Source organism: Oxyura jamaicensis, chromosome 9 (assembly GCF_011077185.1).
Source record: "Oxyura jamaicensis isolate SHBP4307 breed ruddy duck chromosome 9, BPBGC_Ojam_1.0, whole genome shotgun sequence".
Classification (NCBI taxonomy): Eukaryota; Metazoa; Chordata; class Aves; order Anseriformes; family Anatidae; genus Oxyura; species Oxyura jamaicensis.
The window spans coordinates 24,735,010-24,761,712 of NC_048901.1; the positions used below are offsets into that span (position 1 = coordinate 24,735,010).

At 39.4% G+C, this 26,703-nt stretch overlaps 1 long non-coding RNA gene across 5 annotated transcripts; it reads left to right on the forward strand.

Annotated features, from left to right (window-relative positions):
• Positions 1 to 2,099: 2,099 nt before the first annotated feature.
• Positions 2,100 to 25,361, forward strand: LOC118171783. Of its 5 annotated transcripts, XR_004753385.1 has the most exons (5): positions 16,826 to 16,957; positions 18,858 to 19,057; positions 20,139 to 20,247; positions 22,721 to 22,807; positions 24,704 to 25,361. It is a non-coding gene; the product is annotated as an uncharacterized LOC118171783 (long non-coding RNA). The 5 variants fall into 5 exon arrangements; XR_004753387.1 differs by lacking the exons at positions 16,826 to 16,957; positions 18,858 to 19,057 and adding an exon at positions 2,100 to 2,147 and having other exon boundaries at positions 20,135 to 20,247; positions 24,168 to 25,361; XR_004753382.1 differs by lacking the exons at positions 16,826 to 16,957; positions 18,858 to 19,057 and adding an exon at positions 2,100 to 2,147 and having other exon boundaries at positions 20,135 to 20,247.
• Positions 25,362 to 26,703: the final 1,342 nt, after the last annotated feature.

The following is a 26,703-nucleotide window of genomic DNA, read 5'->3' on the forward strand; positions in this document are numbered from 1 at the left end:
GTATTCTCTAGAGCTGGAGCCATTTGTAGCACAGTTCCCACCTGCTTTTCATTGGAACTCAAACTCATAAATAATTGATGTGCTTTTGGAAAAATCTGGTCAGTCTTATAAATTCTTCCCTGCCTTAACACACTGGAAAACTGGTTTAAATAGGGCCCTGTGAACATACTGGTTCCTTATCAATCAGCTGCTGTTGTTACCAGGAATTTTTGTTCAGTTTATTTCATTTCCTATGTGACCTGCTGAAATGGTGTATTTTGACTAAATGTGAGATGAACACATATAACAGAATGGTGAAATATCATTGGCTGGATTGAAATGGAAGTTGTTTGAAACAGAGTAATGCCTGTAATGAAATGGGTGCTCTGAAACATGGAGTGCTGCCACAACAGCATGAATGTTAAAGGACATCCTCCTGTGGTAAAGTGTGAGTCATTCAGCATTAGAAGAATGAAGACTGAGAAACAGCCCCAAGACCATCAAAGGCATATCTTCAAAGCTTGTCTGGGACAGTTGGATTCAAAATGCAAGAACTTAATCTCAGAATAAAATTTTAATACATTTTAAAGCAGGAAGAGTGGTTTGGGGTGGAACGTGCACCATGCAATTCCCAAGTCCAAGACATAAAAGCTGAGTCTTAAGTCAACTAATACAAAATGAGGAATTAGCCCTTATTTATATGAAGTCCACTGATGAACTAATGAAATAGAGTTTTAGTAATATATATATATATATATTGCTGCCTTTCAGTAAGGTGAAAGGAATCCTGGGAACTGCTCTCCTGTTTTATGTACTTTAAAATAAGTATGTAATCTGTGTTTTCTGTATTGTCATCTCCCCCAGAAGAAGAACGGTTTTCAAACCCCTCTATTGTTATTACTAAATACAATAGAGTTGTTCATCATATGGGTGGAACATTAAGAAATTAAAAAAAAAAAAAAAAAAAGGCTGACTTGGGAATGTTTCCATTCTTTCTCCTTGGGAATGTTTCCATTCTTTCTCCTAGTAAGGTTCTATTGGCGTACATTTGAATACCACCCGGTCTTTCAGGACTGTCTCACTCAGGAGATGGATAACACTTGTGCCTTGCTTTTTGCTGTGTGCGTAATACAGACTGCTGTAACGCTATCGGTAAGTTGAAGCTTTAATAAATAAAATATGGCAACACTTGAATTTGATATAAGGTGATTATACATGCCACTCTCATTCTCTGCCATATCCACATAAGCACTGGGTACATTTGATGTTCTTAGCAAAGAAAGCAGTGTACTTCTGGAACTGCTTTTGTAGAAACGTAGGCTGCAGCTAGACATTGCCATGCAGATAAAGCAGCAGATGTAGAATGATTATACCTTGATGTAGTCTACCCTGCCCTATGCCAGTAACTTTTCATGGTAATTCGCTGCTTAACGGCTCCTATGAGGAAGAAATGGGGTGGGAGTCTAGGCCAGTTCATTCCATTAAGGGAAGTTTTCTCAGCTGTGCTATCCTGGTTGTGGCTGTAGAAGTAATCCTGCTGTGCAACACAGCAGCGGGGGGTTTGGGAGAGTTGAGAATGTCAGCTGTACCTCCTGAGATGAAACAGGTACATCTGATTGTAGTTAAACTTCAACCTTCATAAAGGAGAGAAAGATGGTGTGCTCACAAGGGTGAGAGTTGGGCTCTTGGAGCTAGGTCAGGGCATGCTGGCAGATAGTATCTGTCTCTTTGAGTGTGATTTGCTTAGATCTGAATTTTGGGGGGAGTTTACAGGGAGTACATGGAAAAAAATATGTCTAGGAAACTTTAAGTTCTCTCTGTTGAGTAAAATGGGAACATCTGGCCAGGCAGTGTAGCAGCATACATTTTTTTGGGCTTCTTGTTCTAGTTCAACTGTGTTGGGGCAGGCAGGTGGGTGGGGAAGTAAATTGAAGTTTAGGGAAACAATGTGTCAAGTAGTAATTGCACTCAGGAAGGATGAATAAGAGTTTCCTAATTAAAAGATGTTTTGCAGGGAGCTTCAGCTTAACAGAGTGACTGCTTTGTCTTAATTATTTTCTGTCAGTGTGTATTTATGTGGGTGTTTGTCTCTCACTGGTCTGTACTCTGTGAGTGAATTTTGCTACCTGTATTGCTGACAAAAAGCCAGCTGTAGTTCCGAGAGAAAGGTGTGTGTTAAACTACAGACCTGCTTGCCAAGCTGCTTACTTCATCAGGTGTTACTCTGTTCCAGCTTCAAGCCCTGTTCCTGGTTGCCTCTCCAGGAGATGAGGGAGTGTTTGTTTGGGAAACTTAGGAAGGAAAACAGGCTCAGTGGAATGTGAGGTGAGCTGGATCTGTGGGAGAGATGTACATACAACTGCAAAGATGCTTAAAATTCCCTGTGCAGAAATTTAAGAGAGGGAACAAGGTACAACCTTGGGCTGCTCATGACGAAGCCTGATGAATATAGAAATATTTAACTTCTAGCCAAATCTCTGCTATTCCTCACGAGCCCATGTCCCTAAATTAAAGAGGCCAGGTATGTAAGTTGAATATATCTTATTGTAAGAGGATCTTCTCTCTGCTGCTTTTTGGTTTAGTATTTTTCATTTATATTTAGAATTTCTATCTCAAGTTAATTATGAATCCTTATAGTTCAGGAGCAGTTGCCAATGGGTGCTTAATCAAGAGAATGCAAGCTAAATTATGCTTCATGTCAGTTAATCGTAATTTTTGTGCTAGTGTGCAGAAGAGATCTGTATCATCCCATAAACAAGAACAGCATTATTTATTTGCAGAAATCATTGTGCGTATGAAAAAAGAGGTTTTTTTTTGGAGTGAACTTTTTTTCTTGCCAAATGCCACAGCACTTTGCCTTTGCTCTTACTATTTTAAAATTGTGCGTTTTTGACAGCCGCTAAAATACATTTTCCAAACATAATTTACTTTATGAGTTTTTTTCCCCAGGGTGACAGTTAGGGACTAGAAATAAAGGATGTTATTTTAGGGCAATGAGACTGGATACTAAATTAATACAGAAATTAAGCATAATACTGTTTTCCAGTTGCACTCCAGTGCACAAAGAAAACAAATCCTGAGCGTGATATCCAGTATTGCCACCAAAGACTTCTAGGCCCTCCTTATAAATGAGTGAGACCGTGCTTGCACTGGTAACAGGCTTCAAGTCACACTGCAAATAAGAAGCACTTGGCAAATATCTCCTGAAGAAAACAAAATTCCTCTTTCTTCCCAGGGTACTCGGTCACCTTTCTGACAGCACACCCAGGCTCCAGTGTCTTCAGGAACACAAGTAAACAATGCTGAGCTCATGTCTGGGATAGCGGGAGGGCATGTTTAAAAATGAGAAGGTTCCAAACCATCTCCAAGAGTTGGATGTGAGCAGTGCTGGAAGGAGTGTAAGTAATAACAAATAAGATAATGCCACTCCTAACAGTGAGGTCAGCTGGCCTGAGCTTGTTTTTACCAGTTCCTCAAAGTAAAGGAAAATGTATTTTGGTTTGAATTTTTTTCATGTTAATCAAAGACCAAAATATTGATGCTTTTTCCTTGTCACAAAGGCCTGATGTGGCAAGTGTGTGAAAATCATAATTCTTGGTTGTCAGGGTTCAGGAACTGAGGAAGTCACACAACAAAAGCCGCAGCTGTGCAGATATTGTTGACCACTGGTATGGAATGCAAAAATTACATAAAAATCAACATCAGGCCTAAAATAATTTGAAGCCTTAGACCGGATGAGATTTACTTGATGCTGGTACAGAAAGGCTGTGGTTCTTCTGATGCACTTCCACCATTTTTTCAGGTTACATCTCTGCAGAGCACAGCAGACTATTGAACTTTGAGGTGAGAAGTACAGGTCATTAGGGCTCTAGATATGCCAAATCTAGAATTCTCCTTCAGAGCTTCCCTCAGGAGCTGTATCCATGCTGTTGGTTATGTTGTGATTTTCTGCAGGATTGCATTGCCATCTGACCGGATACGCTTTGTAAAGCTGATGTCACAGGGCCAAGGATTGCAAAGTTGTTTTGTAGATACCTGACTCGTGTGAAACCAGGGGGTGGTGCCAAGCGGTTTTAGACCCTTCTTAGTGTAAGGAGCAACTATTACAAAACAAAGGGCAGTGCTGAGGCAGGACTCAAGTTGTAGAATGATTCCTGGGCGTGTGCAATCTCCTAACATCATCAGGCTGAGAGAAGTGGAGAGTGTCTATTCTGGGACAGCTTTTGTCTAAGAGTTAGTTCAGCCACACAAAAGCATTTCTCATTTGTTTAGGCTTTTTGGGATTTTAACTGAGCTGTTTTTCTGACTTTTTTTTTTTTTTTTTTTTCCTCTCCCCAGTGCACATTCTGGTATAAGGAATATGAATGACTTCATTGCCCCTTCAGTGCCTCACATTCTTTTGAACATTGGAGAATATCTACCGCTCCCCACTGCTGGAGTTTTATGATGTTTATTTTTGTTTACTTGACATTTATACTGAAGATAACAGCTTGTTTATCATTGTCCTGAATACAGTTCAAGTAAGTGCCAGACCCCCTCTTCTCAATACCTGATGTTTAAGCTTGATTTTGATGCTGGGATTTTGTCACGTGAAAGCCAGACAAAAAGACAGGGCAACTTTATATTTCAGGTGGAAATTCCACAATTGTCTTAAGGTGTTTTTTGGTTCCTTTGAGAAAGAGTGCAACTTTTGGGCTGTCACCCAGTCTGTTTTCTCTCTAGGACCAAGCACAGGATTTAGTTGCAATCATTAATCCCTTTCTCTCTCTTGTGACACTTGGATCAGCGTTCTGGTGTCATTAGAAGTAGGTGCCCCAGTTAGCCATCTTAGCTGCCTTACTTAGTTTTTGATACAAGTTCATGTCACTGTTGGTTATTGTGCAAATAGTTCAGTAGTTGCAAACTGTGTAAATCACAAAGCTGGGCACTGCACAGAGTGAACAAAAGCTCTTTCCAGTCTGGTCACTTTTGAGACGCACAGTTCATAGTGCAGGAAGGAGCTGAGAGCTTTGTTGGTGGAAATTGTTGACTCCTTGCAGAGCCCAGACTGCTGACTGCTTTGAAGGATTCTTGGTGTTTTTTTTTTGAGTATCTACTGATAATGTAGATAATTGCAAAATTTCCTTCCATGATTGTATAGATAACAAAAGTTGTTCTATCTGTTTGTGACTGATAAGATCTTCTGATATCCATCAGAGCTTGTGCTAGAGGTGTCTTTTCCTTCCTGTCACAGTCACATTCTCACATGGACCGCTGTGAGGCTGGCTTTGTAACACATTTCCTTGCTCAAATAATGAGGAGTTGAGAATTTATTGGCAAAATGAGTGGAAGACTTAATTCTTCATGGTTTCTGAGTGGAAGTTAATGCATTTGTCCCATGAAGCCTTTTTTAGAGGCTGCCTGTTTCCAACTCTACTACATATGATTAGTGAAAGCTCTCAGGGCTGAACTCTTTGAAACCTAAAACAGAAGTGCCTGCAGACTTTAACATTCACCCCCTCTATTTTTTTCAGAATAGTTTGTAAGTTTGTATTTGTCTGAAAGCTCACTGAGAGGAAATGTAATGTGATTTCTGTTGTGCCTCTGTAATAGGGAGGATATTAATTTTCTGAGCCTTTACTAGTTTTTGTCATACTTAAAATATATTAAGTGGTGACAAAGTCATCTGAATGCTTGCAGAAATAGTTTTTTTTTTTTTTTTTTTAGTCAATTTACAACTGCTAAATACCTGTTTATGTTGTTTACGTGCCAGATAAATGCTAAAGGAGCTGAAGAAATACTTGTATTTTCATTACACTTTTTTCCTCCCAAAGCTGGGAGGCTACATACATCCTCTGGCTGTGTACCCTTTACTGTACTGCTCCTCCCAGAGCTCTGCTTGGGGATCCCCAGCCATTTGACTCGCATTGTAATTGCTCTGGCTTTCATTACTGGAGGTTTCGCACTTCAGCCCATGTCCTGTCATTAATACGGGGGGTGACGTGCTGGAGTGGACCAGGATTTGAGCTCTGTGAGCATCTGACTCTTAGTAACCAGGGGTTTATCTTGGTGACGTTATAAAGACTGAGCCAGACAATTACAGGCCTCGCTTTCATGGTGTGGGGTGGACTTCTTTATCTAGACAGTACTAAATTACCACGCACCAGGGTCCTGCGGTTTAGAGACCAGATTAGGTTCAGAGTCTCAGTATGCACATGTGCTATGTGTCAACTTTGTAAGCAATAATCTGTTCAGAAAGACCCTTTTCCCCATCTGTGAGACACCGTATTTTTAGTTATGCGCTCTGTGAGATGATGGCCTTGGGATGTGAACTGATGCATAAATGCAGCAAGCCACTTCAACAGTTCAGCCAAATTCTGTCATAAATGCTGAAGACCAGTTAGCATTCAAATAGTTATTTGAAGTGTGATTTTTTTTTTTATTCTTTATTTTTAGAAAAAATAACAGCACAGTCTATTAGTAAGCAGTTTCACCTGGCTTCACTTTACTGGAGTGTTCAGAAAGGGCTTTGAACAGTTTTCATAACATCTGCCTTTGTCCAGTGACACTAGATACTGTTGGCATCTTCAGAAATGAAAAGTTCTCCTCTTCTTACTGTATCTTCATGACTGATTATTAATCTCACTTTAACAATCTTGTCCAAATAGCTATTCTGTTCATACCTTTTTCATGGCTTTTTCTTGTAAATCTTTCTTAGTTGGTTTTATGAGGTAACAAATTTGTTATATGCTTCTGATCATTGTGTGTGCAAAATAATACAACATTCAGGCAGCTGGTAATGTGTTGTTGTTGTTGTTTTTTTGAAGATGTCATTTTTTTTTTTTTTTTCCCAGTATATGTGCATTTTCTGTCCACATTGTGAATCTCAGTCCTCACAGAGGCAGTATTAAATGCTGGACCTCTTTGATGTGTTGATCACGTATCCTCTGATCTTTGAGGTGGGAAACATGGTACTATAAATGCTATTAAGCGTTATTTTAAGGTCTCTAATTTCTTTATATATCTGTGATCCTTGGAACTCTAAAAATCCAATAGTTCAAATAACGTGGTTTTGACTGTTCATGGAACTTAGCTTTATAACATGCATTCACAGCTTTTATGTAGTAGTCGTGATCAGTATTGAGTATAATCAGCTTTGGTGCAGAACACGCTTCGATTTTCACACCAGCCAATTAGTGACAAAGTAGATGAAGATCAGTCCTTTAGTCTTCACCCATCCTTCCTTTAAGTGCCTGGGCTTTTCAGTCTGCCTAGAACATCGGGAAATTGGCTCACTGGAAGACGGGGAAATATAAATGCCTGATTTAAGGGATAGAGGGTACACTGCGAAAAAGTTCGCAGCTGAGGATCTTTCCAACTAGGTGCCTCAGATCACGGACACAGTGACATTTGGAGAGAGAACTGTTCCCACAGCTATTGCCTCAGTTCCTAAAGGTAGTATCTTAAATTGCAGTCAACCACTACTGTCTGCAAGGAGTGTTCTGTTTTCTATGTGCTCAGATTAAAAAACAGAATAATAAAAAAATATTCTATTTCATACAATTTTGATTTTCTAATTGGCTTAGATTATTGTGGGGAATAAAACAACATTGAGAAGACAACTGTCAGCATGGGCAGCTGTTGCAACAGAGTAGAGGTTGATGTACACAGGTGAAAAGCCTTGTGATACAGTTTGGGCAGCAAATGCCACATATCTGGATAGTTAATAGCAAGCTTGTTTGAGTTACTGGATAGTGGACTGTGGTTTCTAAATGGAATGACAATGTCAAATGGCCAACACCCTCAGCCTTCTGTTGAACAGATGTATAAATTCTGCTTCTGTGAACAAACCAAGAAAAAAGCAGTCAAGAGATGAACAAAATCAAAGAGGAAAATATCTGAGTCATTTATTTTTCCAAAATACAGCTGAAAGTGTACCATATGCTCTGCATCCTGATTCAAGTTCCAATTATATACTTTCCAATTCAGGATTACTGCAAGGTGGATGTGAATTCATTGAAGTTGACAGAATTATATTAATTCCCATATAATTGACTTTAATCCAGACACTCAAATGATTGTAGATGTTTTACGGATTTTTAACACAAAATCATAAAGCTAGATTAAGAGCCCTGGGGTTACATGTACAAATTTGGCTTATGTCAGTGATGAAGTGGCTTTGCCAATGTCTTTGTAATAGGATTCTTTTAGGTCCAATCTAAGCGAGTTAAATTCCTTGTAGTTAGGTTTTATTATGTTAAAACATAACCCCATACCTGGCATTCTAGCTAGAATGTTGGTAGAGAGAGTAAAGATTAAATAAGTACAAAATTCTGTTTAGCTTTCTTATATTGGTTAGCTCTCACTCCTAGGTTGAATATTTGCACTTTACACAAGAAATTTCTGTATGTTGCTGTGTATTCCTCAGATGCTGAAGTCCTGTGTAAAAGTTAATTTTTAACGGAGAAGTGTAAGGATATACTTGGTCTTGAATCTTTTCTTATTTGGTCTGGTTGAAGGTACTTGGATTTGATAATTGAAGTTTAGTCTATGCATGGCTGCTCTGCAGATACTTGGAAAGGATAAGTGCAAAAAAAGAACCAATGTATGAGAAGCAGCTGTTAAATATTCTCTATCTGTTAAGTCCCCAATATATCTTCATGTGATTCTTAGGAGGAACGAAGCATGGCCCTGGGGAGGATGAAGGGAAAGTTTTCATATGCTACCTGAGAACTTGTTTTGACAGGCGTTCCCACACTTGTGCTGTAACAACTGCTGGGTAAGCTTCGTCCGAGCTTATGGGATCTGCATCACTGCTGTGAAAATCCTATTTAAAAGACATGGGTGAACTCTAAGGTCTTTTTAAATATAAATCAATATGTTTAAGAATGGAAATATACCATAAATACTGACAGTACACTGAAACTTTTGTCAAAATTGCTTAGTAGTCGTGCTTCTTTTTAAGCTGCCCAATTAAATACAGATATAAAATAACTGGTATGCTTAATAATTGAGCACACCGTATCAGGCAATATACATTGCCTGTACAATGCTTCACTGGGACAAACCTGGGTTCAGTTTCAAAGAAAGTGCTCCCAAATATTGCAAGAGTTGCAGCATTTTTCTCAATGGGAATTGTTGGACTGTGTTGTCTGAAAAACTGGCAGCTTTGTGACTCTTAAGGAAAAGACAGACATATCACTGTGGTTGTTCTTATGTGTGTAAATCAAGAGTAGAGATGTATAAAATAAGTGTGAACATCGGTAGCATGTGACCACATGGAGGTGGGGTGACTGAAAGAGGAGTGCTCTTGGCCATGTAAACCTCAGCAGCTGTTTCAAAAATAACCTGTGCGCCGAGATATAAGTGGTCATAGCCCTATTCCTAGAAAATATAGGATGGAAAGGAAACTTTCATGAAAGATTGCTTGGTAACTAAAGTACTGGACTATAATAAAATACTTGGAAAGCATTTTCCTCTGGCAGTGTTATCCCCAACAATGAAGTCAGTGTTGGAAGAGCAGTACTAGATGAAAAGGCTTTTTTTTTTGTTTGTTTCTAACAGTGCTCTAGCAATAGATTTAGTAATTTCCCTCCTCTTCATCTCTGTGCTTATTTTTTGTATTCATGTCTTACATTATAATGATTTTAGAAGCCAAATTTGACTTTCCATGTTCCCATTCCTTTATACTTAGGTTGGTGTAAATTTTTGGTACTTGATCAAACTCTGAAGACAACACATTCAGAAATAATGAAGGCAAATATTAATGAAAGTTATGAAGCTTTCTGGTGATGCTGTTTCATGCTTGCTCTCAGTCCCTCTCAGCAACATAGTGCATTCATTGTATCCATTGATGAGAGAAGTGGTTAGTAAAACATAATTATAAGGGCTTCAAAATAAAGATTAATGTTGGTGAAGAGTAATGGGAAACTTTAATAGTACATTAGGCTAAAATAAAAGATACAAATTTTTAGCCTTTTTGTTGTAAATTGACCATGATTGTTAGCAGTAAAAAAATTTCTGCCTAATAGACTTAAACCATACTTGTTTTCTAGCTTTTTTCCCCTGAAGTTTGTACAGCATCATGGGTACTTCTAAAGAAAATGTTGGAATTAGTTCTACCATGTATTACAGCTGGAGCACAAAATCTTGCATTCTTCTTCTCTTGGAAAACCTCTTGAATAAAACTAATGACCAAACATAGCAGAAGCTGGTACCCAGAGTTCTTGTTCCTTCCCTTTATTTAAGAGAAAAAATAAGAATTGCATTGTGTTTTTAAACTGCGGAGTAATTACTATGGAAAATAAAGTCTCTGATGCATTCATTAAATTCAAAATACATATGGAAGTCATTTATCAAACACAATGAACAAAACAAGAGGAAGTGTGTAAATGTCAGAAATGATGCAATATGATTTCACGGTCCTTGAACACCAACTGAGTTTAATAATGTGTGTTCAAGCTTTTCTCATTTTCAGCCAAGCCAGGTGAACTGTTCAAGTTCTTTTCTCATTTCACATTCAAGAGCGGTTCTGGGTGACCAGTCACTCGATATACCATAGAAAAAGAGTGGGTTGGGGTAGTTCTTAACAGGCTGAATGGCACCGGTTAGCTGGCTGGGGCTGCTTGCTGTGAGGAAAACCTCAGCCTCTCGCTCGTAGTGCAGCTGGCTGCTGCTCAAGCACCTGCGTAGGCCACCATGCTGCAAGTGGTCCTCGCAGCTCCAGGGTCACACTGGGCTGCGATCGGTCACTGCGTCAGCACATCTCTTTGGTAGCTTTAGGAAAGATGGCTTTGGTGCCACTGTAAATAAACTGGTAAATCATGGTGGATAATTACTTATATTACTGCTCTCCTTGGAAGTTCATTTACCCATTTTCTCTGTTGATAAGATAGCTTTGATCTCAACAGAGCAAGTTGGAAGAAGTCATAAAAATATCTGAACAGATTACCAGTTATTTAAGATGATAAATGTTACACCACTTTAAGGAGAACCAAGGGGCAAATCTAGCTAGTCATACAAAAAGAGGCAAATAATAACTGACATGAGAAATATGTAAGAAAAGGCAAAACTGAAGAAAGTACAAAATTATCCATCAATACATCAAGCGATGTATTTGCTATAGCAAAGTTGCCCAAATGTTGAACTAAATTGATTTATTATTTTTTTAAACTCAGTTATTTAGACTTGTGTGTGATGTGTGAAGAATGTTACACCTGCAATGTTGAAGCAGATTTCCCAATTAATTTTCACTGGTTTACCTAACTGTGGTTGGTGTCTGAGAAGATAAATATGAATCACAATGTAATTCTTTCACACGTGTCTGAATAAATGCAGGTGTTTGGCAGCAGGACTATCACAGACCCCAGACGTACAGTCACACAGAACATCTTTTGTTGAGCAATAAATGACATCTTATTCCTTCTGTTTGCACCAGATAGAACAGCTGCAGCAGTGTCAAAGTGTCACTGACCAGGGTGATCATTTGCAAAAATGAAGCAAAGGCTTTGCCCTTTTTCTAGGTGCTTCAAACTATTTAGCCATAAATGAGCAGCATTGCTCTGTGAGCACGTACTTTGTGCAGAACTCAGAGCAGCAGCAAGGCGAGGTGCTCCATGAAGGACAGAGAATTTGATCATGATTCAGGAATGGCATTCTGAGAGAGAAAATGGTGCTTAAATGCTGTAATTGATTTGGGAAGACTATAAGGTGCTCACTGCCACTTTTTTCTTGGAAAATATAGGTCCCTCAACTACACAGATGATGCAACTGTGAAACGTTCTTCCTGCTCCCATCTTTATCTTCAGTGTTTCCATTGGGTTCCTCTCGTTACCATCAGCCTGGGATCACAGCTGGCTGCATGGAATACGCTCCCTCCCTCCTCCTCCCAGTGCCCATCTGGTTCCAGAGCATCAGTTCCCTTTGTCTGTTCGTTCCCATCATTGGCTCTGCGGTGCTCCATAGTCTCCTCTTCTAGCCTCCTTTATTGCTGCATTTCCTCGTGTCTTTGCTGTCTCTTTCTGTCCATTTACATGTTCTGAAAAAGTTCCCTAACCCTGCTGTTAATGTTTATACTAGCTGGTTCATGTGAAGGAAAGTAAAATGATGTTTAACCAAACTGTCTCACAGCACATTTTAGTTTTCTGGATTTATGATAGCGCAGCTGTGACTGAATCCCATTTGAAAAACTTTTGGAATTTTTCCTGTAAGTGTGAAATTATATAAACTGTTGGAAAGTGGAAAAAGATTTTATCTAAAGCAATAAAAATAGAATCTGTTTATGTTCAGATTATTTGTAATATAAGACTGATGCATTATTTCACCAGAAATTTCAACCTAGAAGAGTTGTCTTGATCAGAATTCAACCTGTAACTTTGTGTTTATAGTACTTGTAAATGGGTTATGTTACCAGTAAAAGTCTTCTTTTCACTCTTCCAAATTTTATCTGGGAAGAAGTATAGACTAAAGTGGTATGGACACAGGGAAAAGTGATATAGAATGAAATCCCAGTTCATTGTTTCTGATGGTAACCTAGCAATTCCTGGTGTTTCCAGCAGCAGTCACGGCCTAGTTTAATATTCAGGAATATATAGGTATATATTATGTATATAAAAGTATTTACTAACCTGACCTTCAATTCAAGAATACAGGAAATGGAAATAGGCACTCTTAAAATGAAACTTCTGGCTTCACAAAAACTATGGGTCTGCATTGAAACAAAGAAAGTATATACTAAGGTACAAGACAATAACACATCAGCTTGAAATAAACGGAAACAGTATATTCTAAATTGGATTGATGATTCATAAAGTAAAGCTCTTCAATCTTCTCATATCATTTGACATCCAACTCTTTGGAACTTCAGGAAAAGAAATGTATTTAACTTTTCTTCCCCATTTCTGGGTTAAATGGAAAAGAACCAGTGGTATAAATGACGCTGGACATGAGGTACCCCATGGAGATGTGTAGATGGGGGTATTCCTGGACAGACAGCTCATACAGCTGCAGCCTCTTCAGGTGTGTGCTCACTGCTCCTGTCCATGGCTGTGCTCTGACCCAGAGCACAAAGCTCACGTGAGGTGTGTGTGTGTGGGGGGGCTTCTTTCTTGCCTGCTGCTATTTTGTGAGGTAGGGGAAGAAGAATCTAAGCTACATTTTGCAAACTTGGTGAGAAGGTGTTGGTCGAATTGGTCCTGCCACTGGTAAAGTAAAAGCCGTACTGTTTGTTGTGTGTGGAGGGGGGCTGTCAGAACTGGCTTGGTTCTCCTTGTGCTCCACTCCTTAAGAAATTTGCATGACTCTGGAAAAATGCTGGAAGTTTTGGGCTCTGTTTTGTTATTGTGTTGACATTGAGAAATGTTTTTCCTATTTTTTTTTTGTTTGTTTTTCCCATAATCATGACACTGTCTGTATCCATCACAGGGTTTTGGGGCAGCCTTTGGTGTCACAGTTTAAAACCTGAGGTCACTGAAATGGAATTCCTCTTTATGTGGTCATCTCAAAATCCCTTTACACCACAAACATCATGCTGTTGGAAGACACCACGTTACAACACAGTTGCCTCCTAACTCAGTTAAAATATAGTTGTGATTTATAGTCAAGAAATAGGCTGACACATCTGTAGTGAGAGCGGCGTAGTCAAAGCACTGCAGTACAGTGGGACCTGAAATAGTGCTTTGAGGGGTTTGGGGAAAGGAATGAGGGCTCACCAGATGTCTTTGAAAATAATATTCTTTAAGCATCTTTTGACCTTAAGAAAACAGTTCCTTGGTGAGACTGTTAAAGCATTAGTTTATCTTCCAGTACCAGATACAAAATCCATGTGACCTTGTACTCTTAAGTGAAGATAGGCAATTTATCACTGAGAAAGATCAGAATTTGAGGTTTTGTTCTAGCTTGTACGTTGCTGCTTGTCACTGTGGGGCTAGAAGCATAGGGATTGAAAACTGATTTTTATCATTGACATAAATGAATGTTCTGTCCAAACTTCTTTTCAAGATGGTATTGATTTCTTTAACAAAACCTCCCTAGTTTACCATAGAGACTGTTATCTGCTTTTCCATGGCTTCGGTCATTAGAAACCGATGTTTCAAGAGCAAGCCCACCCCTACCAATACCTGCTTGCATATATTGAAACGACAGGCCTAGTGAGCAGGCTTACCTATACTCTGACACTCTGGGTAGGATTCACAACTTACTGGCTCAGCGATCCATAGTTAAAAATAAACTCAGAACTAGTCAAATTAGTCCCGTTTAGTTTAGCACAGGCCAAAGATTTAGCAGACAGTGAACTGACGAGGCTGAGTGGGCCTCGGAGCAGCTCTCCACATTGCTGCAGCCTTCAGGGAGAGGCTCAGGGGGGCACAGCCTGGCGAGGAATGTCAGGATGTCCGAAACTCGGGCAGGAGGCAAACGCAAGTCATGCAGTGGAAGAATGTTGTCATTTTTACTGGCAGAAAGCAGCAAAACCAATGTCACTTCCCATCCCTAAAGAAGGGAAAAAAAAAAAAAAAAAAAAGCAGAAAGGAAAACCCATCCCTAAAAAAATAATAAAAAAAAAAAGCAGTGATGTAAATGGGAAGATGAAAAATATCATGTACAAATTCAGTGTAGAAGAAACATCAAAATGAAACAAATACATCTTCCATGGCTTTTCCAGTGTCGTTTTGTAGAAAATGCAGAAATGTTTTCTCAGTTAGTTAGCATTTGATGTAGTTCTTTCCTCTGCATGTAAATATATACTAGTAGAAGCTTTAAATAATAAAAGAAAGCAACATTTCTATGGGGGTTGAGCAGAGCAGTCCCCAATTTAGCTAATGTAATTGTACGTTAATTCTGGACCTTTGTCAACACACATTAAAATTACTTCATCAGTTTAACCCATTTATTTTTTTAAGAGAATCCTGGGAGATCATTGCTGCTAAATGAATTAAGAGACGCAGCCGGTCTGGAAGAGGAACCTCTGAATGTTTAATTTTTCTGTTGCATAATGCACTGACACATGTTGTCTCAGAAGACATCGTATGAAGCAATGTTATGGTGATGGTGGAAATGGAGAGAGTTTCATATCCTTGTGTCAGTTGCTGTGAGGGCTTATAGGTTTGCTCTGAATCCTACAAATGCTACACCTTATAGAAGGACTACTCAGTGACAAAAGTATTTGTAAGATCTGTGTATGCTTTTTTTTTTTTTTTTTTTTTTTTTTTTTTTTGGCATCTGCTCTGAACTCCACTGAAATCACTGAAAACTAAGTTTCAGGAAACTTTGAATCAGGCCCTTGATAAGGGCAGTGTGGATGAGTTTCAAATTTTGTTCCTAGTCCTTGGCAGTTACTCATGTTATAGACTTCTTGGCTTATGAAGGAGCTGGATTTCAGCGCTTTCATGTTGCAGAGGGAAATGAACTCCTCTTACAATCAGAAAATAAGGGTGAGGCAAAGACCATAATTTTGTTACCACCAGAGGCTATTTTCAAATGCTTAAATAAATGTTCCATGTACTGGTAAAGCAACATTATTTTTACACCCAACGACTTAAAGGGAATATTTGTGCTTGCATGAGATGAACATTTAAGAATTTTCTTCGTACGTATTTGAAATTTGGCAAACAACAGTGTTTTAATGTGGCTTTCAAGGATAATTTTACTAAAAAGTCTTGCACATGGGAAAAAAAAATATCAGGTTATTTTTGCAGCTGTTAGTTCATGATCATTTTATAAGGGTAGAAATGGTTAGCTACATCATACTGTGCTTAGAAACCATCACAGAGGTGAGGACATTAATCTTAGAGTAGTATTTTCCTGTTTCTTCATCTGGATATTTCTGCATATGCAGCAGCGCACTGTACGGGAAAAAGATGGGAGGCATGAGATTGAGAGGGAGCGGGGGACTGTCTCGTAATAAACAGCGTGTTTGCCTCTTCTGTCAGCTGCCATTAAAGACTGACTTCAAAAAGCTCATTTTATGAGAGTGCTGGGGGATGTTTTATGTTGATCAACAGTTTGCTGCACCTCTGCTTTAGTTCAGCCCATCAGGTATGGGCGATTGCTCCCCTAAGTCAGTTCCATTGGGGTGCTGAGGTGGGGACGGGCTTGGGAGCGCCCTTCGAGGTGGCTGCGGATGTCACTGGCAGGCTCTTAAAGGAGGCATCACATTATGCTTGCATCTACTTTATTTGCACTATAAATAGAGAACTTGAGCCCTTCGGAGTGAAATACTCCCCTTCGCTGCCATTAAACAAGATTTCAGCTTCCCTCCGCCCCATGCCTATCAAAGGCGATGTGTTTGTCCTCCTGGATGTCATCAAGTATTACCTTTCCTTCTTAAAGTTATCCAATGCTTTTTTTTTTTTTTTTTTTTTTTTCCCCTCTCTCTCCCCCTCTCTTTTTTTTTTTTTTTTTTTTTCCTTTGGTTTCTTTGTTGTTGTTGTTGTTTTCTAATTTTGGGCTATCACTATCTCTCTTCACTGAAATCAGTAGCAGTTTGTTACCTGGAAAAAGTGAAATACCAGATTAAGAGTTTTTTTGAGGAAAAAATGCCCAGATAAACTTGTCTTAGAAATGAGAATGTGGAACGGTTCCCCTCTGCTGTCCAGCAGAACATGTTTGTGTCTGTTAGTTGCTACCCAGCCACAATGACCTGAGAAAATACATTTTTGGTTATTCTTGGTATTTTACTTCATTCAACTGTTTAGAGAGCATGGGGAGAGAAAATAGTTTTCTGTGTGATTCTTCAGCACAGCACTGCTAACTTGGCCAGTGCTTCTGAGGTTGGGATCAATGGGTTAGGGAGGAACATTCTCAGTCCTGTCCCTCTCTTCCATCATAATCTTTTCTTACATCTCCTGTGTTTAGGTATAGAACTGCCTTTAGATTCCTCCAAATAAAAACTTCATTGTAAATGTTTATTAGGATATTTAGGATGATTTTTATAAGGTTTACCTCTTAGGTCTGAGAAAAGAACAGGTCACATAGGTCACATGAGTTCCCTGTGTACATCAAGGTGATTTCTGAGTGTGGAAGGAAAATTTTCCCTCATGGAGAGGGAATTAATTCATTAAGTGTCCTTAATTACTGTGCGTGTTGGTGTTGTTTGGCCAGTGAGTTCACATCCTGAACTTCACATGCACTGGGAGCTCTGGGCCTAAAGCTGGGCCCTGCTTTGTGACAAATTCCCTCCATGAACCCAGTAAGAACTGAACAACCATTGCTAAAAAGGAAAATCATTTAATAATGCTTTTCACTTTCACTCTTTATTTTTACTTTAACTGTATATAATTGTTTCCTATAGACATTAAAGACTAAAGGAAGTAGCTAATTGCAGTATAGAAATCTCTGTAAAAACTTTCTCACAAACTTCTGCTAATGCGTGTAAGTCCTGGGGATCTGAGTAGTGTTCAGCTTTCTAAACCCAGTGAAACAATAGCTCAGACTGCCCATAGTGCTCACGGTAAAACTCGTTCCATTAAGTCATATTCCACAAACATATTCCGAGACTTTATCACCAGCTCAGTATTTTGCTCATGCTTTATGGAAGTTTTGTAAAGCTTCACAAAACTTTTCTCTTTTTTAGCTCAACCTTAAGTGGGCTGCAATGCAGTGTTTTATGCGTCTCTACAACTGTGCAACCAAACAGAGTTTTTTGTTGTTGTTGTGTTTTTTTTTTTTTCCCCACCGAATTGATGTGATTTTTAAATTGACTGAATAGAGCTGTAAGCTTTTAGCTGAGTTTAGATCTAAAGCTCAGAGTAAATGAAATTAGATGCATTTTTGCATTCCTCCACAAGAAAGCCTCTGAAGTTTATTACAAGCTCTTGCTCCTGCAATACAGCAATCCAATTAGCAGCATTTGGTTTTAAAACATTGAGCATATTTTGCTGAGTGGGAATTATTCAGGTTAAAAAGCCTTAAATCTGTATCTAAATCTAGTGGGTCTTGCATAACTGTAAGAAATTAAATAATTTACTTTGACAGCACTTTTGATTTTTCTTTATTGCTGTCTCTAGGTTTTATATTAATGCCCACAAAAGCAGAAACTAGAATTAAATCTGGGCAGGTGATCTTTTTGAATAGGCTGCTAAATATATGATGGAATCCTTTTTGTTTTAAATCATTCCCTGGCAGTATATGTTCAGAAGATCCCCCTTCATGTTTGACTCTTCCTCTGAAGGCATGGATACCACCTACCACAGAAGTGCATTCATTAAACCAGATGTTTTATGACAATTAGAATGATGTATGGCATAAAACTAGATCCCGGAATTTGCCCTCATCGTCCTCAGGTGACAGTAACAATATATAAAGTACTACAACCTATAGAAGTCTGGGCAGGAAATTTGCTCCTCTGCCGTTGCCAAGGGATTGGATTTTGATTTCTGTAATGCTTCTAGCTTCCATTTTATTGAATTGGGGTTGATGAAGCTGACGCATTTGATGTACCCTAAACCAGCAAGCAAATGAAAATAAAAAATATTTAAGAACATTTTTATAAGCTGCAATAAGACCATTTCAACTGCTTTTTGTCACTGCAGTGATGTATTTCAAGATAAATTAATTTGATGGGCCTTAGTGATCTCATATATTTATTATTTTGAAGCATGAATTTTGAGGAAGTTCTTTTTTTGTTTTTACAAGTCAAGCGTTTGAGTAGCGGTAATGTAATACAACTCCCCCATATCATTTCCAGTAGTTGAAATTCTTAGTTTAGGTTTGTTTTCATTGGGCTAAAATTAAATTTAATTCCCTTACTACCTTTGTTTTACACTTATCATGGTCTATTGTTGTTAATGGGTTTGCTTCTTGTTTTAGGGCAAGATGAGAGTTATGCACATCCATGTGTATTGGATAGTTACGGAGTCGAAGCAAAGGTGGTTTTTGTTGTTGTTGCTTTGCTTGTTTTTAAGGCTTGATTATTGGTTTGCCCACTGAAATTTGACAATGTAATGTCAGATGGAAACAAGTGAAGCTGGGAAGCCTAGGAGGTCTGGGAATGGAATAACAGACCAAGGGAGTGCTAATCTTGGGAGCCTCACAAGAAGTACCTGGTCGGTAGGGTTAGGAGCAGCTTGAGACACAACTGACAGCCTGAACCTGAAGCAACAATGTAAGAGAATGATTTATTATTATTTTTTTTAAAAAGTATAGGATTAAGGAGAAACCTGTGCCAACTCCTCTCCCATGAATCTGGCCTCAGGTACTGTCATGTTCGTTTACGATCATCCCTGCAGGGCCTGAGTGTTTCCAGCGCTGTGAGGGCAGTGGCTTGAGGTGTGGTGTGCTCCTCTGGCACCTGCCCTGCTCCGCCTGCCAGAGGCACCAGGGATGTGGTGCTCCATAGCAGCACAGACAGCCCTTTGCTTAGAAGTGATACAGCTCTGTTCACTGCAAACAAAGGAAGCTTAGGGTGCTTCAAATAACTCCATAAGGAGCTGACTGCCCGGGAGGAAGGTCAGTCTTCTCCAGGATGCCTCAGCCTCCCTTCGGGAAATGCAGCTTAGTTATTGGTAACAGAGAGATTGGGTTAGGCGTTGTGTGGCCCCGCTCTGAACATGGACCTCTGAGGATCTGTTTTTTGCCCACTTTTCTGTAGTGATGTTGTGATAGAACCACTAAACCAATCCCTCTACACCACAGCACGGTTTTAAATCAGAGATGTGTTCACAAAGCTGTGACCGTAGCTGTGAGAGAAGAGAAACTCTTGTGAATGCTCCAGTGTCAGAGCATCCCCAGCCCTCTCAAGCAGAGCAGACTCCAAGCAGCACAGTGGGCTCAAGGGTGTTGGCTGTAACAAAACTGCCATCCCAGTTAGCTCAGGTTTGTGATTAGCCAGCATCTACATTGCTCTGCAGCACAGATGTTGTTTAAATCTTTTATTTGAGCTCTTAACTTATTTAACGTTAGATTCCTGTGAGGCCTCGCACTTGCATATCATATTTTTAAGTGCTTCCTTATGTAGAAGACAGTTTGCATTTTTGCTTTCCAGACAAAGAGCAACCTACATGCAAACACTTCATTCTGACATTCGTTTCTCCTGATGGGTTTTCTTTGTAGGCTTCCTGTTGTTGGACGATAAGTTGATGGTAGTGTTGAAGTTAGATAGCTTGGATGGCAGAAAGAAGAAAATTATTACTGAAGTTATGACTCTTACTATTTTTACAATTATTTGTTAATTGTTTTACAGATAGGTCCTGAAAAGAGGACTTACTTTGGAGAGACATGAAGACACACTGGCATGCCTGAAAGAAATGGTTAATGAGGAGAGCGAAAGGAAAATTTTGGGACATGGTGAAAGATGTAAGTAAAATTACAGTGCTATAACTCAGGTTATATGAATGTTGTTTCCCTGGTATGCACACCTGCTTATTGAAGTATTGCACTCTTACTGAAAAAAATTACCAAAAATTGTGGAAGGTTTTCACTTCATGCCCTTTCATTTAGGAGAATTTGTGACTGTCTGATACCCATGAATTTTATGGGAAGTTATGATAGAGTGGTAGTACTGACTCCTGGATTTGATAGTTTGTCACACAGGGATCAAATCAAGCTTAAAAACTTTTAAGTGGTAGCAATCATGCGAACGATCACAACTATAGCTGCAAAGAGGTGTGATTCAGGTGGTTTGGCTTCAAACCTTTAATTTTCCTGCTTGGTTGTGTCTTCTCAATCTGCGGGCATCTTCCCTGCTTACCTTCCGCAGTTAGCTGCACCAGTTCAGATACCGCATCTCGAATACAAGCATCACAATATCACACTTAGCGTCCTTCCACACTTCGGTGTCACTTTTTCCATCTCTGCAGCAAGGCTGAGCTATCCTCAGCACCACTGCCTGGAAGGCCATTTTGTCCCTGGACTCTAGTTAGTTCCAAAGAGGACAGGAAAACTTTCCCCCTGCAAGGAGGGAAAGGACAGATAGCTCCTGTCTGGAATTTGCATTTGGGAGTTCTGGAGGCAAGACCATCATGAATCTAAACAAAAGTTCTTCAGCCAAGCCATACCCTCCTATTTTTGCTCCTTTAAGGAGGAAAAACCTTCTTGTTTGGAGGAGAAGATCAACCAGGCTGTTTGTTGTTCTGTAGAGGAAGAACATGAATTAAAGATAAGTTTGGGTGGTGCAATGATTCCCACTACTGAAAAAATCTTTAATGGCTGTATATTTAGCTTGGCAGTCAAAGAACTTTGGGAATTAAGTTTACAGAGGGAGCAATACTGCCCCTGCCAAAGTGTTCTAGTATTGTTCCAGAGTATTGCAGAAGGGGAGGAATCCCTGGGGAAAAGTTTTATTGTCCTTCGGTCTTTACTTTATGAAAAGGTAGAACTTGTTAATTTTTAATATTTTAATGAAGATACATATTTTTGCAACATTTGTATCATAGATAAAGCAAGCATTTACGTACAAAATGCTATGATGCTCTCATTGATAGCCTTAAGCAGATGATGCTGGTTCACCTTTTGCAAAGATGTTTCACTCTGCCGAGCTTTTCTGCAAAACCTTTGAGAGAAAAAAAAAAAAAAAAGAGGAATACAAAATAAATCCCTCATTTGGGTTTTAACATAATACAAATGCTTTCTTGTTTTCAGCAGAAAAATCTTTAAGTAAGTTGGTGCAAACATTGGAAAGCTACCATACAGTGCAATGAAGACGTCCAACTCTAATTCTGTGACTGTTTATTATTTAGAAGAAATTCCTTTTATACATTCTCACAAAATGTATTAAACAAGGAAGAAATCTTACTTTTAAATATGGAAAATCTGTTGGGCTGGAATGTTGCGCTGAAGCTGGACATTGTGTGAAAAACCAGTTCAGCTGAAAATTTACGTAGCTAAAATTTTAAAAGATGATGATAACAGTTTCCTTCAGTAGATACTAGAAATCATGGCACATACTATGCCTTCTATTTTAAATGAAGTGTATGTATCACCAAATTTCATTTGTGTACAATTAGAGGTAAAATATTTACTAGTCTGTAATTAAAATAAATGAAGGTTCCAGAAATCAAAAATCTGGGACATTATCATGAAGCAATACAGAAGTGAAAGGCATTTGAACTATTTCTCTGATCTAGTAACCCAATTAGGACTGACGTATACAAACAGACCATTTGTGCTGAAGACTATTACTCAATTCCCTTTCTTTTGAATGGTGTATTTTTTTTTAAATCCATAATATTCTGTGTTTATATTCTAGTATACTACAAGCATGCATAGTGACATCCTGGTGAAATAACAGTAGCAGAGATGCAGGTACTATCATTGAGCATGTCTTTGAAATGGACAGTTCAATGATCTTGAATCATAAGATATCTTGGAACAATCAGAGTGAGATTCTGCTTTCTTCCAAAATCATTCCTTTCTTTTGTCATGATCAGCTGAGGAGGGAAGGAGTAGCATAAGAGTGAAAAAAGCTTTTGCAGGAGCCATGTTCATATCTAAAATAAAGAGATTGTCACAGAATGTTCAAACGCACATTTCTGCCTGATTTTCATGTTATTAGTGAAACTAAAATAATTATTCTGGTTATATTTCCAATCATCATTTTAAGAAATGGTCCAGATTCCTATTACCCAGCTATTTTTATACTTCTCCAAATGGAGTTCTAAGTGGGTGCAAATTACCTCTGTAACTTAATAGATGTGAATATGCATCCCATTATTAGAAACAGTTAGAAAGAGGGATTGATGGAGAAACACTCACACCAGCAGAGCTCACTGCAATATTTATTATTCTCAAACTTAAACTTTTTTTTTTTTTTTTTTTTTTTTTTTCCTAGAAAACAGTGGGGTGAATTTGATGCTAATGAAAGGCTGATTTTATGGCCTGGGACACCAGAATTCTGTTTATGCAGTGAACAGCTTTGGTGAGTATTTCTCTCATAATTCAGTCAACGTGCATCTCTTTGAACTGTGAGACTATGTGGAATCTATGTTCACAGTCCTTTTTTAGCTTTTATTCAAAATTTCCTCAGACAGGCTAACATCAAAATAAGCTGAAATTCTTTTGTTTAATATTGGAGTGAAAAATTGAGTAGCCCCTACTTCCACACACAAGATTTTTGAGCATCCATTGGATCTGCCAGCTAAGGTCATGCCCGTAATATTGGCAGTTAGCATTGTCAACATTGGCTGACTTGAAATTGCCAGATATTTTTCATCTGGGTCCTGAAACAGCTGCTAAAGGGGCAATGACTCCTGGCAAGTGGTGATGAGCTGGAATTAAAAGTAAAGTCAAGGCATCCTGTTTTCAAATCCGTGTACATTCTCCTACACTCCAGCTCCCACATATGTACACATTCTTGAAGAAATCCCTGTTTGCAGTATAAATAGTTTGCAGCAGTGTAGAATATTTAATCAAAGACAGTACTCTCTTGGGCCACACAAAAATGGGTCAAATTGCAGCTTGAGGTGCCTTCTAGCTTGGACCCCCTGCGCCGAGACATTCACAGTGTGGATAGCTGCTGCTAGAGCTGTCTGCACTAGTTTCTTGGCTTTCATTCCTGCAAAGCTGCCAGGTGCAGAAAGAAGTACATGGTGTAACTCTGACCTTGTCTGTGTAACAGTGAGCCAGAGGGTTTCCTTTTAAGTCACTGTCTGCACAGAAAGGGACTCAGAAGGGCATGTTAGAGTGTAAGTTTGCATGTATTTGTAGGTGGAGTAGACCTTGGTGTACTTAGCTGGAATCCCACCAAAAAAAACCTGAGACATGATCCCCCTGCAGTGTAGTCTAGGGTGCAGCTAAGGTCATCTAGATTCATGTCTGTCCCCATCTGAAGCTTATCAAAATATGAGAGAAAAAAGGATAGCACACAATTATCATCAGCATTTTCCCTTTCTTTGGAAATTCTCAACTCAAAGTCTAGCAATTTTGATTAACACTGCTCTTATTGCCTATTGGAAAATAGCCTTATGTGGCCACACTGTTCATAAGTGGGTGATGGCAAAAAAGGTTTCTAAAATTCTTTCTTGTCTTTCCCATCACCTGTACAGAAATGCATATCCAGCTGTCCCAAATGGGGCTACTCCCCCTTAGAAATTTTCCAATCAGATGATAATGGCAGTGGGGCATTAATAAGGAATAGCTTCAGTGCTTGGAAGTGATGCATCCATTCCTTGCTTGCAAGCTCAGTTTCAGTTTGCACAGAGCTGTGTTGACCTCATCACGCTTTGAGATGCAGTTTCCCCATCTATCGATGAGGATTATAAATTTTTTCTTCCTCACAGACAGGAATTAATTCACATCTGGAAGTTTTGATAGCCAATAGCAGGAAAAATGTAGAACCATAGATACTCGTGAATGTTGCTGCAAATGGAAGCTGTGCATTTGAACTTGTAACACAGCAATTGGGATACCTGTAGAGTTACGGGGATGTGACAATTGGAGTAAATTCCCTCCTAAGAAAGATGTCTAGAACCTGAAGGCATTTTCCTCAATTGAGCTGGTATTACGGAAAATCCTGAAAACTGAGTTCTGGAAGTCTGGAGATTCCTTGCAACATGCTGCCAAGGCTGTTGGTTTCAACTAGATTTTCCAGAGCCATCAAATAGGAGATTACTCCTATTTGATCAATACTCCTATATTACTCCTATTACTCCTAAAAATGACTCAAGATATAATGTGTCCATGCACTGCAGTTAAAGATATGTTCAATTTAAACCAAACTGTGCAAGCCCATGTAACTCCTGAGACACTGAAACAGTGCGAAGGTACTTGAGGGAGTACTGATTGCTCAGCTTACCTTACTTATTTCACACACCAGGGGTTGAAACTCAGATGAAAAACATGTAAAGTCTGGCTTGGAAGATGTCAAAAAGAGAATGAAATCTTACTTTCTGGCTGCTACAACAAATGTCTATGGAAAAGAGGGATTATAATTATGCCAGCTAGTCATTAGGACCTCCTGCAAATAACCCATAAGGGCTGTGGGAATTAATGCAAGGAAGAGAATGAAACCATCCAGCTAGAATATCAGAAATCCGCCGGCGGCAACGGTGGAATTGGTCCAGCTGGACATGTTGCCGCCTGCTTGCAGAGCTGCACAGATCAGCAACCACCTCTGCTCCCCGGCTCATCACTGAGCCGTGGTAGGAGTTCCTGCTGGAGGATGCCCCAGAGAGGCAGCAGCAGATCGGAAGCAGAGACCTAGCTGAACCCCGGTGAGAATATTATGGTCTGGGGACACAGATCCAGGTGTCTATTAAAACTTGAGACATTTGGCTGTGGGATGCACTTCTGTCCCTTTGCTAATCGTATGTTGCAGCTGCCTCTTGCCATCCCTTCTCTTCACTGCCCGTCCCCTCCTCCGTGTCCCATGAAGGTCTCCCCAGCAGCACCACTCAGTGGTTTCACCTTTCTCCCACTTCCAGACTCCCACCTGCTTGTCCCTAGTTACTCCATTTCTTTCCATGTACATTTGGCCACTAGATCTCTCTCTTTAAAAGAAAAAGAAAAGAAAAGAAAAGAAATATATATATATAAAAAAAAAAAGAGGTAAAGTTCTTTTAGTGTCTTGTAGCTATGTTTATTCTTTCTTTCTGCTAGTTTTATTTCCTTTCACCTTTGAAAGGTTGTGGAAAATTTAAGAATGTGTTTGTGCAGTCCAGGAGTAACTGGGACTGGTAGAGCGAATAATGAGAGGCTTGTCCTCACCCTTCTGACAGGCTAAAGGTTTTTTTCTTCTTTTTTTTGAGGCAGTTGGCAGCCGTGTGGATCTCTGTGCAGGTGAAATGTTGGAATATGTACAAGGAGAGTCACTGTTTGAACTAGTGATATAGGTAAGAGTCATTCTTACCCAAAGTATTTTCTGTTTACCTTTCAAAACAACTGAATTCAGTTTAGTTTGAAAATTTCTTCTGCTTTTGCTTTCTGCTGCATTCAGCAGAGGTGAGTGTATGTATACCTGAGGAGCCCCCAAGTGCACGCTGAGGAAAGAGCAGGGATATATTTACTATGGATCGTGAGGTGAATGAAACAGGGAGCAGACATAGTTCTGGACATGTCCCTGTTATGTCTGAATTGATGATTTCCACATGGAAATCCGCCTGAGAGTTCTCTTTTGCAGGACTGTTTCTCTCGGGGACATTCACTACACATAATGTGACCATGCTGACCACGAGCTGCCTCCAGCCTTTATCATACAGTCCCTCCTATTCTGACAAGAATTGGAACAGATTTTGGATACACATTTCTCTCAATAAGTGGCACTTCCCTTCCTTTTACCTTTTCCATTCATTTGGTAGCAATGCAGTATGAAGTTGCAACGGATCATTACATTGAAGAGAGAGTAAAAATAAGCTGGCTCCCACATGAAATTCTGGAAGTGCAGCGTTATCTCCCACACATTCTCTCACTGATATTTATTTCTTCTTTCAGGATTTATGCTTATTAGCACTGAGTCCTCCTGGTGCCGTTTTCAGCTCCAGCTGCTCCCATCTGTACGCAGGGATACTCTTCTGTGCAGCGGTGCCCTCCCTGCAACAGCAAATTTTAATATGATTAAAGTCACAGGTGAGAAGAGGGCTTGGAGCTGCCAATCTGGGAGAGCTTAAGTTATCAAAAAAACCTCTTGGACGCTCTTAGATATGCCTTTTTTTTTTCAGCAAACCCTGACAAATACTTCACAAGAACAAATCCACAGACCTGATGGGAGTATCTATGGACCACTGATAGTCTACAAAGAATGTAGATAACTTTGAGTGTTCATTGATTACTGCGGATGAAGGAGGAAGAATTAAGTTAGAATCAGGTACATGTGTGGAT